General features: G+C 36.8%; 1 long non-coding RNA gene across 2 annotated transcripts; it reads left to right on the top strand.

Moving 5' to 3' along the window:
* Window positions 1-12,580, top strand: LOC108352294 (uncharacterized). Of its 2 annotated transcripts, none has more exons than XR_001840439.3 (3): window positions 1-350; window positions 444-578; window positions 12,367-12,580. It is a non-coding gene; the product is annotated as an uncharacterized LOC108352294 (long non-coding RNA). The 2 variants fall into 2 exon arrangements; XR_001840438.3 differs by having other exon boundaries at window positions 439-578.
* The last annotated feature ends 1,509 nt before the right edge of the window (window positions 12,581-14,089 follow it).

Genomic DNA, 14,089 nt, shown 5'->3' with positions numbered 1-14,089 from the left:
CAATAACCAGGGGACGCTTCTCAGAACTCCTGCCTCCCCTCTTCCCCATCATTTTCCCTGTTTGGAGAGTGAGATAACATCATTATCAGAATTAGCCAAAGCTGGTTTTTATCCCAGGCATAATGAAAGAGAGAAGGCTTACAAATGACTGTCTTTTACTCACTATCAGGGGCATTTGGTACAGCTCTGCAGTCAAGTCTGAATGGAGGGGGTGCTGTGTCTAAAGGAAAGAACTGCTTGTTCTCCTACGAACAAATACTGTACAGAGGGAGACTTAATTGTCTCCACTGCTACTACAAGCATTTATGGGGGATGAATGAAATTGTCAGATCATCATGTGTAGGCTAAAAGTATGCAAATTTCATTGTCAGATGCGATGAGAAAATTTTTTGATCTAGTAAATCTGAAGTAACAGATTTAATTTTTATTTTTTTCAAGTGCAGAAAATAAATGGAAAACCTGGGGTTGTAATCTCAGAGCTGAAACGGAAAAGTTTTTAAAATCACTTATGCCTCCACTGAGATGTGTGTGTTTTCTGAATCCCAAGAAAGTGATCAGCTAAAATCAGCTAATGAAGGGTAGGAATTTTTTAATTGCATTTATTAATTTACATTTTAAGTGTTATTCCATTTCCCAGTTTTCCCTCCAGAAACCTGCTATCTCACCCCCAAGCCCTGCTTCCATGAGGGTGCTCTCTTACCTACCCAACAACTCCCTCCCACCTCCCCACCATGACATTCCCCTACACTGGGGCATCCAGCCTTGACGGGACCAAGAGCCTTTCCTCCCATTGATGCCATAGGAAGCCATCCTCTGCTACACATGAGGATAGAGCCATAGGTCCATTCCTTTGTTCTCTTGGGATGGTGGTTTAGTCCCTGGGCACTCTGGGGGGTCTGGTTGGTTGATATTGTTATCCTTCTTATGGGGTTGCAAACCCCTTCAGCTACTTCAATCCTTTCTCTAACTCCTCCACTGGTGACCCTGTTCTCAGTTCAGTGGTTGGCTGAAAGCATCTGCCTCTGAATTTGCCATGCTCTGGCAGAGCATCTCAGGAGACAGCTATATCAGGCTTCTTATCAGCATGCGCTTCTTGGCATCTACAATAGTGACTGGGTTTGGTGGCTGTATATGGGATGCATCCCCATGTGGGACAGTCTCTGGATAACCTTTCAGTGTCTGCTCCACACTTTGTCTCAGTATTTCCTCTTGTGAGTATTTTTGTTCCCCCCTTCTAAGAAGGTCTGAAGCATGCATACTTTGGTCTTCTTTCTTCTTGAGCTTCATGTGGTTTGTGAGTTGTATCTTGGGTATTCCAAGCTTTTGAGCTCATATCCACTTATCAATGAGTGCCTATATTTTCTATTTCCATCGATTTGCCTAAGAATTTCATGAGGTCATTGTTTTTAATAGGTAAGTAGTATTCCATTGTGTAAATGTACCACATTTTCTGTATCCATTCCTCTATTGAAGGACATTTGGGTTCTTTCCAATTTCTGGCTATAATAAATAAGGTTGCTATGAACATAGTGGAGCATGTGTCCTTGTTATGGGTTGGGGCATCTTCTGGGTATGTACCCAGGAATATAATAGCTGGGTCCTCAGGGAAACTTTCTTACTAGCGGAAGCAGAGCAAGCGTGATGGAAGTTGTGTGAGGTTCAGGGGCCTTTCTTGAAAGAGCTTCTGTCCAGGCCTTGTAACAAGAGCAGGGTTTGTGTTGCTTGTATCCTCCCCTTCCAGGCCCTAAGCAAGATGGAACCCTACAGATTGTATGTGCACTTTGAGGACAAAAGGAATCACAAACATATTTGATAATGTGTGATCCCTTACATCTTCTCTGTGCCCTCCAGATCTCCAACTCTACATTTCTATCTTGAAATTTTATGTTTGATTTGTTTGGGTGAGCATTTTCTTTCCTATGCATTTCAGGCTGATGGATATCTGAACAACTGTAACAGAGATGTGTACTGTTCACTGAAAGCTAACCAGTGGCCTCATTAGCTGGTGAAGTAGCAAACAACAGCAGGTCTTCCTCTGCCTTTTCTGTTCCTTTGTTTTCTTCTTGAACTTCCTCCACCCTATTTTGTTTCTCCTCAATATTTTCCTATACTTTTTTCTTCTTCTTCCTCTCCTCCATCCATTCTGTGTTCTTCCCTTCCCTTTCCTTCTCCTTCCTCTTGCCTCGCCTCCCTTTCTCTTTTCCCCCTTTCCCCCTCTTCTTCTCCTTAATCCTCTCCCTTTCCTCCTCTTCTTCCAAACTCTTTCTTCTCCTCCCCCACCCTCATCCCTCCTTTCCACTCCCTTCTCTATCCTTTCTTCCCCTTCTCTCCCATCCATTTCCTACCACCCTGTGCCTTGTGAAGAGTTCCTATAAAATAATTAATATACCTACTGGTGAGGTGATGTCATTTGATATGATTTATCAGATAAATATCAATTTTCCATGGCAAAGAAGATTTAGTGAAATAAATAGACAAAGAATAAGCAAACAACGAATATATTAAGGGGCTGAAGCGATGGGTCAGCCATTATATATTAAGTAAAATTTAATGGCGTTTTCATTTAGAGTCTCTTGCAAATGATCTGTTAGGATAGTTTTATTTGGTAGAGGCCAGTCATAAAGTCACAGTCATATTTGAGAAATTTGTGTAAAATAAGTTAGAGTTTGGAAATGATATGATTGAAGACTCTTTTTTACTATGTAAATCCAATTATTTTTTTGGAATACTGAAATAATTTTGAAATATTATTAGAGTTTGTTTTTACTAATGTCATTAATCACAGTTCATCTTTAATACATAAATATCTGATTCTTCCATTACATTCAGGTCATTATTTTCATCTATATCTCAAGAGCATAATATATTGAAGCCATTACATTTTGATGTATAATTTTATAGTTGAATCTGACATAATCAATGAATATTTCAAGAACTATCCTGTTCAAACTTACAGATTATAAAAGTGGTAATGAGGATCTTAGATTCAACTGGGAATTTTATTTGTATCAAAAGGTGTGTCTTAAAATATTAAATGTGAATATATTAATAAGTTATTAAAATTAAATATTTAAAAAGAATATTTGCATAATTCTACATTTTAAAAGAATAAAAAGAAATGTGCATTGGAAACATCTCTCCTGATCTTTCAAAGGTTCTTTTAAACATATACAAACAAAATGTTGAAATATCATTTGTATGTTATACAAATCCCATAATCAACTGTTTTAACTTAACACTGTCTTATTTATAGCATCATATAATTAGTAAACAAAAAATTATGTTTTTATTCTATCTTATGGCTCTAGTTACTTATGTATTTTATTTTTATAGTATAATTTAAAAGCTGACTCTTTAATTGAAGAGTGTTTAGAGTTATAATTTATACCCTTTTGTGTAATAATATTTTTACAAAGAATAGACTAATAAAAATATCCCCATTTCTAAATTAAGTGAAATGTTATTTCTATACATCGAAAGAGTTTGCCATATTTCTTTGCATACCTGTACATCCATATATTCTCATAATTAAAATGTCCTTTTCTTTACTTTTTCTTGTTGTATCCTACAACCCTTAGGAATTTTTAGTAAGTTCAAAATATTGTGTTTTGTCATTTTAATTGACAGTTTTTTGAGGTTGAGATATTTTGAATGTATTTAAGAAGTATAAGACACCTACCAGGGAAGGTGTGCCTACTGGTGTAATTACTGCATGCTAGTTATAACCATTTACTTTCTAAATAGTTGCAAACATACTCCAAAGAAGGAGCTAGTACCTGTTACCATAAATGTAGTTGCAAAGGACAGTCTCTGAATAAGTTCAGTGAGTTTTTGTTTTTGTTTGTTTTGTTTTGTATTTCTTTTCACTAAATGAGCTTGTTTGCAGAACGATCTCTAAATGTTTCTACCCATTTTTCAGTCCAGTTGCTAGCTTCACTCTGAGAAGGATCTGTTTATAGTCTGTGATATCTAATGTAATGTTTCATAACTGGTCGATGTGCTAAAACTAGGTAACTTGTGAATGCTGTAACCTACATGGTAATCTACACTATTCCAACAAACCTGAAGAAACACTGTGGATTGATTGCATGATAGGAGGAGGGCAGAGAATGTAAGAGCTCATGGGTGAAAAATGAATTCTATAAATTGATATCTTTAGAACATGGCATGATTGATGCATACATGAACTAAGAGAAGGAACGGTGACCTGTATAATACCTGCACAAGATGGGCTGGACCAAGATTTTATCACGGGTGGGACAAGTATTCATAAGACTCCCACTCTTCCCATAGGAGCCACAAATATTTATTAAAAGCTGTAGAATAAAGGGGAGTCACACTTTTCAGGGAAGAGAACACTGTCCCCATTCAACCAAATAACTTCATACTCATGCAGACAAGTCTACACAAAACACATCCAGAAGTAGGAGGAAACCTTGAGATGATAGAGTTTGGCAGGTTGTAGAAGGGGATAAGAGAATAATGAGGAAAAAACTGATTAAAGAATATTACAAGTATTATAGGCAATTTAAGTTTATTCCCAACTGGCTTACAAATAAATGAGACTCAGACTATGATTATTTTATTTGGCTTTGACAATTACTCTGGGTAACCCCTAATCTACTCTTCTAACTCTGGCCTGGCTACCTTCACAGCAGTGTACCCCAGATACTGTTTCAACTGGCTATTTGCTCATTGTCCATGTCCCATCATGAAGGCTTCTATCTATCTATCTATCTATCTATCTATCTATCTATCTATCTATCTATCTATCATCTATCTATCTATCTATCTATCTATCTATCTATCTATCTATCTATCATCTATCTATCTCTCCCTCTTCCTCCTTGTCTCTCCTCCTCCAATCGGTCACTCCCAACCCACCTACCTCTAATCCTTCCATTAATTGGCTGTAGCCAATTTTATTTAACCAATAGTTTTAAATCAAGGAACAAAGTTTGTACAACAGAAGCTTGTAAACATCAGAAGTCACTTGTAGGCCTAGACCATCAGGTGTAAACTTTAATATTATTTATATGTAAGAAATTATAGAAAAGGAATCAGGGCAATCACAAGATCCTGCGGATCTGGAATTTGCTGAGATTGTTCCCCTAGTAATATATCAAAAGCTGCACCCAGAATGTCTCACCAACATAAATACCCAGATGTGAGCTGAACAGGGATGACACCTATGAACAGGCCAAACTGGATTAAATAGAGCCCACAAGACCTCGACACAGCACAAAGAATTATAGGCAACTGAGGAAAGCTGGGAATAAGAGAAGCAGGCCTCCCTAAGGAATAGCACAGCAATTTCTTTTCCAGTGCCAAAGAGTCAGAATTATATGGACCAAACAGGTTAGATTTAGGAATATATATGCATATACATATCCACATATGTGTTCAATAACAATTAATAAAAAGGGGTCACAAATTAAGAAGATTGCAGAGGAGTATGTGAGAGCATTTGATGGGAGGAAAGGGAAGAGAGAAATGTTATAACTAAATAATGTCTTATTCACATTTCAAAGATGAAAATAAAAATTAATTATAAAAATTTTTATAATAATTTTTATACACGAGTGTAAAACTTTATCTTCTTCATTGCACAAAGAACAAGGTGCAGTTAATGAACTAATTAACTAAACGATGCTTTCCTTGGCCATTATTTTCTCTTGTTTTACTATGTAGTTCTCTAAAGGTCAATACTTGCCTCTCTAGTTCATTATGGACACTGAGTCCCAACACAGCGTCTTCTCAGATGTTCAACAGATATTTTTTTGAGAAAATGACTTAGAAGAATGGTGTGCATCCAGGAGGTCTCTAGAAGATTGCCACAGACCTCCACTCTTGATTGTGCACCTAATTACTTCTGAGTCTCCTAAAACAGCTGGTTATCTAAAGAGTTTTAAAAGCCCAATGAGCTATTGAAATGAAGTTGAAAAACACAATACCCAAAATGACTTATGTCCTACATTTTAGAGTATTTCTAAGGACTTGTTTAAGACGTTTAAAATACAACTACAGTTTTCATTTCTACAAAGAAGAACTGCTTTAGTGATAATGCTAAGTCCACTTAATTTTTGGTGTATTATCATGAACAGATAAGCAATGTTAATTCTAGAAGTTAGAAATAACTTGGATAGATTTCCACACGACATATTGGAATCTGTAAAGGTTTCTTTTTGAATGATGCATGAAAGTGGCTAAATTTAGTTTTGTTATTATGTAAAAATGTACAATTTTAACAATGTAAATTATAAAATTTTTCTTTATCATAACGGGCTCTAACAATGATAATTATAAACTTTTCTACAAAGAGTACTGGGCTTTGTAGAGTGTTATTTATTTCAGTTTATCAAGCTACAGAAAAGTAGTGACTGTTCAGATGTTCAAATATCCTGGTACATTTAGAGTCTGTCTGAGTGATGAATGTCAAAAATGAAATGGTCTCAGCATATTTTGAAGCAAAATTCAACATTCACTAGGCTTTATCATTGGAAGCATAAAGATTCCTATAAAGAACTGCTACTTGTGTCCAGGTCTGCATAGTCTTGCTATAAGGTTGTTCTTTGTTTTCTTCTCCAGTGAATTTGAGTTACAAACCCAAAGGCTGAGAGAGCAGATCCTCTAGCGTGTGTGGTTCAAGAGGGGTTTAAAGAGATCTATCAAGTACATAGAAGTCTGGGTTCTTTCTGAGTAGCACAATGCTTCTCAAATGTTGCCATATTAACTGTTTTGGGGATCTACAGTGAAGAAATCAGAGAGGGGATTTCGTAGTTGTGAGAGATAGGTGTTAGATTACAGAAGACACAAGGGTCTTGGAATAAAACATAGAGAACAGGCACAAGTGACAACTTGTCAGAGGCATGCTCCTTTAAAGCCAGCTTTAAATTTTGCTCTGCATTTCTATTCCTTAATGGAATCATTAAGGTGTCTGCTTAGTTTGTTAAACAATATACAATCTCAAGTAAGCTGTTGTAGGAAAAAAATGAGTGTATGTTCTGTGGATTTTGAGGTAAAAATGACTAATTGACTAGAAGGAACAGACTCAATGAAGACAGCCAATAACAGGAAGACAGTTGACTGGCAGCTCTAGACAGACGAAGTAAGTGGTGACAGCAGCCTAGACATATTGGAGCATGGTCTCCGAAGCTTCAGAAATGTCTTCAGGTTGTGCTTCTGGGATTTATATCATGGTAAAAGATGTTCGCAGAATACTGGGAAAGTCAGATGGTAGGTCAATGTTTCTATGCCATGTGAATATTTGTTGTATCCCGGATTTTGATGTGTTCAGTGTGAGTTTTCACAAAGTTACTACTGTGTGTTTGCCTCAGTCAGTGGTCTATTGCTTTGAGGAGAGACCGTGAACATAACAATGCTTACAAACGGCATTTATTGGTGCTTGCTTGTAGTTTCAGAGATTCCCTACCTTGTCATCATGGTAGGGATTATGGGGATTACGGTAACATCCAGACAGACATGGTGCTGGAGAAATAAAGCTGGAAGTTCTACATCTGGATCTATGAGCACCAGGGAAAGAGAGACTCTGAGGTAACATGGATCCCATTCCCAGTGACAAACTTCCTCTAATATATCCTCACCTCCGAATCCTTGCACAGTGCCGCTCCCTGGTAAGCAAGCATTCAGGTATATGAGCCAATGGCGGTAATTTTTATTCAAACCACCAGAGCGTTCACCTATTTAAGCATCTTCTCTCTAACCAGATCATTAAATAATAAACAGAGGTTAATTCTTCCATGCTTTTCACTGATATTCAACATTGTCCAGAGTCCGCAGTGCGATGTTCAATATATATTCATAAAGTAAATACTTTATTGAACATTTATTTTAATATTATTTGGCTCCTAGTTACAAAAAGTTCCACTGACATGAACTGGCTTCTTTAGTGTGTTTTATATCTCCTTTATGTAAACTTTATGTTGGTGATATGTTTGTTTTTATTGTGTTGACATATAGTCTTTGACTGACTTACGTCCCTGAGCAACTGATGATTGAGGTTCTATCTACTGCACATTACAATAGCTATGGATTAAATTATTCTCTTATGCTAAGGCAAAATTAACAGTGAATAAAATATGCACTCAGATCTGTTTTCTTGCCCTGGGCATGAACTAAGATTTCATGTAATGTGTTTTGATCAGTTTTGCTTCCATACTCCAATGCCTCCCATATCTGTGTTACCTCCCCTTCTTTACCCACCCGACTTTGCATCTTCCTTTGCTTTTTAACCATCAGGACCAAATTCCCGATATGTGGCCTTCCACTGGACCACGGCTAATATCTCAGGGGAGATAATGCTCATTATCCCAGCAGCTCCCAGTAGCTTCTCGGGTAGGGATGGGGCATGGTGTTCACCTCCCTCCTTCATGCTTGGATTCTGTCTGGCCTTGGTCTTAGGCAGATTCATCAGTCTGTAAGTCTCCATATGAAATGACTGTCCGGATGTCCATTAAAACATAAACTTCAAAAGTAGACTGACACTTTGAGCAAAACTGTTAACATTTGATACTGAAAACATTCTTCTTCCAAAGAACTTTCTTCCTAAAGTATTAAATATATTCTTAACTTGTTTATTTTTTTATTGGATTTTTTATTTACATTTCAAATGTTATCCCCTTTTCTGGTTTCCTGTCCATAATCCCTCTATCCCATCCTCCCTCCCCCTTATTCTATGAGGGGGTTCCCCCACTCAACCACCTACCCCTTCCCACCTTAATGCACTATCAGCAGCATTTTCCTTCTATATAGTCAGAACTGAGATGAGGGAAAGAGGAAAATGACACCTTGTGTCTACAAACTCCTCCTTAGTGAGACTGTGTGGATTTTGCCTGCCCCAGCCTGTGAACTGAGAGAACAAACTATAGGAAGAATGGGTGTGTGCTTCCTATGGTCTTCAGACTACCAAAAGTAGCACTCCCAATCAGGGGCCTTTCAGGTAGTTGATCATGGTTTTTTTAATGTTAGGTTGGCAGCTGAGAAAATCTGAGAGAGAGAGAGAGAGAGAGAGAGAGAGAGAGCGAGAGAGAGAGAGAGAGAGAGAGGAGAGAGAGAGAGAGGAGAGAGAGAGAGGAGAGAGAGAGAGAGGAGAGAGAGGAGAGAGAGAGAGAGAGGAGAGAGAGAGAGGAGAGAGAGAGAGAGGAGAGAGAGAGAGAGAGAGAGAGAGAGAGAGAGAGAGAGAGAGAGAGAGAATGAGAATGAATAGTGGGGGGAGAAGGAAGTGGAGAGTGGAGGTAGGGCCTGTCTGTTCTCTCTGCTATTTTTTCTGCCTCTGCATAGCATGTCCTTAAGTCTGCACAGCTGACATTTAGTAGAGTTGGAGTTTTTGTTCAGGTCTGGTTTTGATCGGCAGTGTTCAGGAATGAGTAGTTCTTTTCAAGTTATTTGCCAACCTTGTCAGAGCCTGATTGCAGCATGACATTGATGACAGACTGATTATTACTTGTTTCAGAAAGCAGTGTGAGAACATACAGGCTCTCATGCAAACATCCAGCTTGTCATTAGCGTAGAGTGCAAATGGCAGTGGTTTCCTACTGAAATCCTGGAGTACAGACGATTAAAGTCATGTCTGCCTTTACAGGTCCTGGTAAGATTTTAGGGACAATATTTGTCAAGTCAAATTCCAGAGCACCAAGACAACATGTCTTAGTTTAAAGCCTCACAGGTTGAGACGTAGTATATCAAAATGATTGGATGGAAAAAAATTTAAAAGACATATAAAATATTATTGAAATGTTAATAATAGCAAATTTTAACCACTTTGATATGAATTCAGTTGTGAAGTTTTTCTTATGTGGAAATCCTACGTATTGTGTTGGTCAGTTTTTAATCATTAGAGCAAAATCTAGCCAGGACAATTAATCAACTCTTTGGATATGAGTTGTACCTCAAAAATGGGTATTTATTCTTTCCAAATCAAAGGGAGTTAATTACATTAAAAAGCATGTGTATTCTAAAATAGTTTTTGTTAATAAATACTCAGTGACTTTAATCTTATTGAGTCAAAAATGTACCTATATGCATCCTTGAGTCTTACAAAACTATTTAATAGCTTGTAACTAGAGGAATCTATGGTCATAATCTTGGGCTGATTACTTATTCATATTCATGGGGCTATTTCTTGTGTCCATTCCCACAATGAAGAATAATACAATTAAAATGTTACTCCACAAGAAAATTACTTGCATGAAGCTACTACAGATTTTAAATTTAAATATAGTGTGTTATTTTCAGAAAAAATAAATATTTTAGTAAGTAAAGCTTTCTTCTTCAGATCCTCAACAATTGGTCCCATAAAATTACCACTGCTATGTACATATATCTTTATTGTCACCTGATTTTTCTACACATTGAACTCATAATAATATTCTCAATCATGCTAATTCTCTTAGCTGTGTTTGGAAGCTGTTGGCTTAGATCCCCGGTGATGCTTCATTCAGAAATGAATTCCGACTACAACAAAACACATGGGAAGAAAATTTCCCTGCATGCAGTAACAATTGCTGACCAAGAGGCCATGAGTTTGAGGGGGATGTATGAGGGGTTTGGAGAGAGGGAAAAGAGGGAGAAATAGATTAAAGCACAATCTCCAAAAAATATAAGTGAAGTAGATCAAAACAGGAAGCAGAACGATTATTTATAGTAGGACAATTCAATAATACTTTGTGTATGGCATAATATGTGGTATAATATATCTTTTGTTAGTATATACATAGTATTTACTCAATATTATTCTTATCAGCAATATATGTACATATATACATCTCCAAAGAACTAATCAAGAAAATAATAATTAATAATGGGATAAAATACTAACAATTACTTATACAAAAACAAATATCAAATTTTCCAGTAGCCTTATGAAAACTTAATCGGATGTAGTGTTCCCCAATTCAGTATAAACTTAAGCCACTCGACATAGCATTGTATCCCCAGAAAATGAACATGAACTTTATATTGTGTGTGTGTGTGTGTACACTGATGGTTTGCATGGGCACACACACCACAGTGCATGGGTAGAAGTCAGAAAGTTTTATGGATTTCTTTCTCTCCGTCAGCCTTTCAGTAATGTAGGAGGGCCTAACTCAGGCCACTAAGGAGTGAGCACCATTGCTAAATCGCTCTGCTGCCCCTAACCTCAGTTTTAAACAGCTGAAAATGCTAAGTATTAGTAAATGCATGAATCAAATAGATAGCTCAAAAAGTATATAAATTAATTAAATGGTAAATAAATTGAATAAACAAATTAATTCAATAACTGGCATTAGGAAAAGAATTAGCAGTATCATTAAACATGGGCATGATGAGTCTGCTGATATTTACACAAATAATAGAAATTAAGTTTTGTGGCAACAGGAGATCATGTACAGAAAAGTTCATTTTCTGAATCATTTTATTTACTTTAATTAGCGTTTTAAAACAAGAAACAGCCCAACTGTTCATAATCAGTATAATAGATAAATACATTGTACTTTAATTGTATAATGGAAGATTTTTCAATAGTAAACGACAATGATAGTGTGAATTACTACAAAATAGGGTTAAAAAGGTCTTGACAGAAGTTGGAGGTCATTAAGAAGAGAAGGGAATTTCAGAGTCCCAATGTTTCATTAATACAGAAGAGGGCAAAGTCTACATTACTTATGCTGATCATTAAAATAAAAAGGGATCTGTGATAAGAATTTTGTTTGAGTAAAATTAAAATAACTAAATAAATGAGGGCTTTATATCTTTTCTTCTTATTTCTAAAGAATATGGTATGTGTGTTTCAACATTTAAAAATTATCAAATATATTTTATATTTAACATTATTGGATGTGAATTAAGAGCTTCCAAGCATCCATTTTGCTAATGCTCACACATTAGAAGATCTTAGAAGTGTAGCAGAGGCTAAAACGTGTGCAGTCTAGAATTCAGAGAGGCTGGAGAAGCAAGTCTTCTCACCCCGAGGGCGGTGAAGACCATTGCCTGGATCCTTACAAGTATACGCATTAGTCAGTGTGTGAGAGTCAGCAGGGAAGACTTGGCAGCAAGACAAAAAAGGAGTCTCCAACTTCTTTGGGAAGTGTTTTGCCTCTTATCCCAAAGCTATAACTCTGCCAACTGGAGTCAGTGGGCTATTATAGATTTATATATGCATTTAATCTGCCTGGAGAGTTTTTTACGTATATGGTACATCAACATTTCAAAACAACCTTTGAAGATACGGAACCTTCCAAGACATGAGTCTTTATATGTGAGAGGCAGCTTTCCTTCTGAGGGACAGTAATGCCTAGTTTGTTTGAGTACAAAACTGACAGTTGGAAAAGTCTGAAATCTAATTCTGTTTTTTCCCTCTTCCTGAAGGTTGGCCATACAGAGAATAAAACTAAACCCAACTAAGGAAACAGAACTTTGGATGAACTAAAACACATTAAGGAAGAGCAGCATGGTCTACTACTGCTGCTGGGGAAATCCCTTGACCACTATTTGGAATCGATCTGGCTGGAAACCGATGTCAAAATTTACATAGAGACTTCGTAACACTTTGTAAAGTGAAATAAAAAATAAGAAGACAGGATCCTGTAGAATATGCATGCAATTCTGGGCAATAATTTTTCCTTCGCTGTTGTAAAGAGATATTAAGATATTGAGTGTGATTTTTTAATTAATGAGATAATAGCATGAAGATAAACTTGGTATTGTTAGTTCATACTGTGACAATCAAGAAAAACAGTTGTGCTGACCACTCACGACTTTGCTTTAGGGCTCTGTTGCCATCTCGGTAAGACAGAGACTGACAAAGACAGGCTGAAGCACATTCAACAAAGGGTATAAATATTTGTTTTCTTTTCTTTTTCCCTTTTATAGTATTGATTTCAGTTTATTAAAAAAGTCAAATGAGTTAAATCTTATTGACAATATCTAAAATATTACTAAATTAAAGATCTTATAAATCTTTTGTAAAAAATTTCACTAACAGATAAGTATTATTAATGTAAAATTCTTTTTTGTTTTTATTAAATTATTTTATTTATTTATATTCCAAAAGTTGCCCCCTTCCTACTCTGAGTTCTTCACCCCATTCTCCTTGCTTCTGAGAGGGTGCTCCCCCACCTGCCCACCCACACCTACCTTACCGCCATGAGCATCCCTCTTTCCTAGTTTCCATAGGATTAAGTGCATCCTCTCCCATTGAGGTCATACAAGGCAGTCCTCTGTTATACATGTGTTCAGAGTAATAAACCATCCTATGCTTGTTCCTTGGGTTTTGGCTTAGTCTCTGGCAGTTCGTGACAGGCTCAACTTGGGATCCATTCCATGTGCACACACCAAATCCCGATACTATTTACTGAGGCCGTATTGCATATGCAAACGCCATATGCAGATACCATTGAATTGAGGTCAGGAACCCCTATGGAAGAGACAGAGGAAGGACTTAAGAAGCTGAAGAGGATTGCAACCCCATTGGAAGAACAATAGTGTAAGCTAACTACTTCTTTATAGGGGACATTTGATGTCTTCTTACTTTACCATTCTGTAAGGGCACATTTACTCTAGGATATATTTACTCTAGATCAAAATAGGTTTCTATTTAATAATCCATGTCTTCTGAGAACAACTTGATTTATAATACAGAGTAGTTTAAAATCCTTAATACAGTTTTAATTGTCTTGCAAACAGGTAGGGCTTCAAAAAGCTTCTTTGTATGCCCTCAATTTTAATTAACATGTCCTTCCCTCCTCTGTTCTGACCCATCCCCAAACAACCCTGTAATGCCCATAATTCCCCCCTGTTATTTCATATCTCATAGTTTTTTTTAAAATCCCTTCTTCTTCTATGTTTTAACTTTATCATGTTTCCCAGTAGTTTCTCTAAGCACACTTGAGTGATTAAGCCTTCTGCTGCTCCCTCCTGTCCCCATCTTAATCACTTCACTACCTGCTAACACTTCTGCTTCAGTAGTGTATCCCTCTACTTTCGTTTCACAGCTATTATTTTGCTGTCCTCCCTCTCTGAAAACACAACCTCCCCACCCTTGAAACCATTGCCAGTTACATGTCAGTTAGCATTATATGCTAGACAAACA

The sequence above is a fragment of the Rattus norvegicus genome, chromosome 11 (genome assembly GCF_036323735.1).
Source record: "Rattus norvegicus strain BN/NHsdMcwi chromosome 11, GRCr8, whole genome shotgun sequence".
Lineage (NCBI taxonomy): Eukaryota > Metazoa > Chordata > Mammalia > Rodentia > Muridae > Rattus > Rattus norvegicus.
The sequence above is the reverse complement of the archived record's forward strand: the minus strand, read 5'-3'. Positions and strand labels throughout refer to the sequence as shown.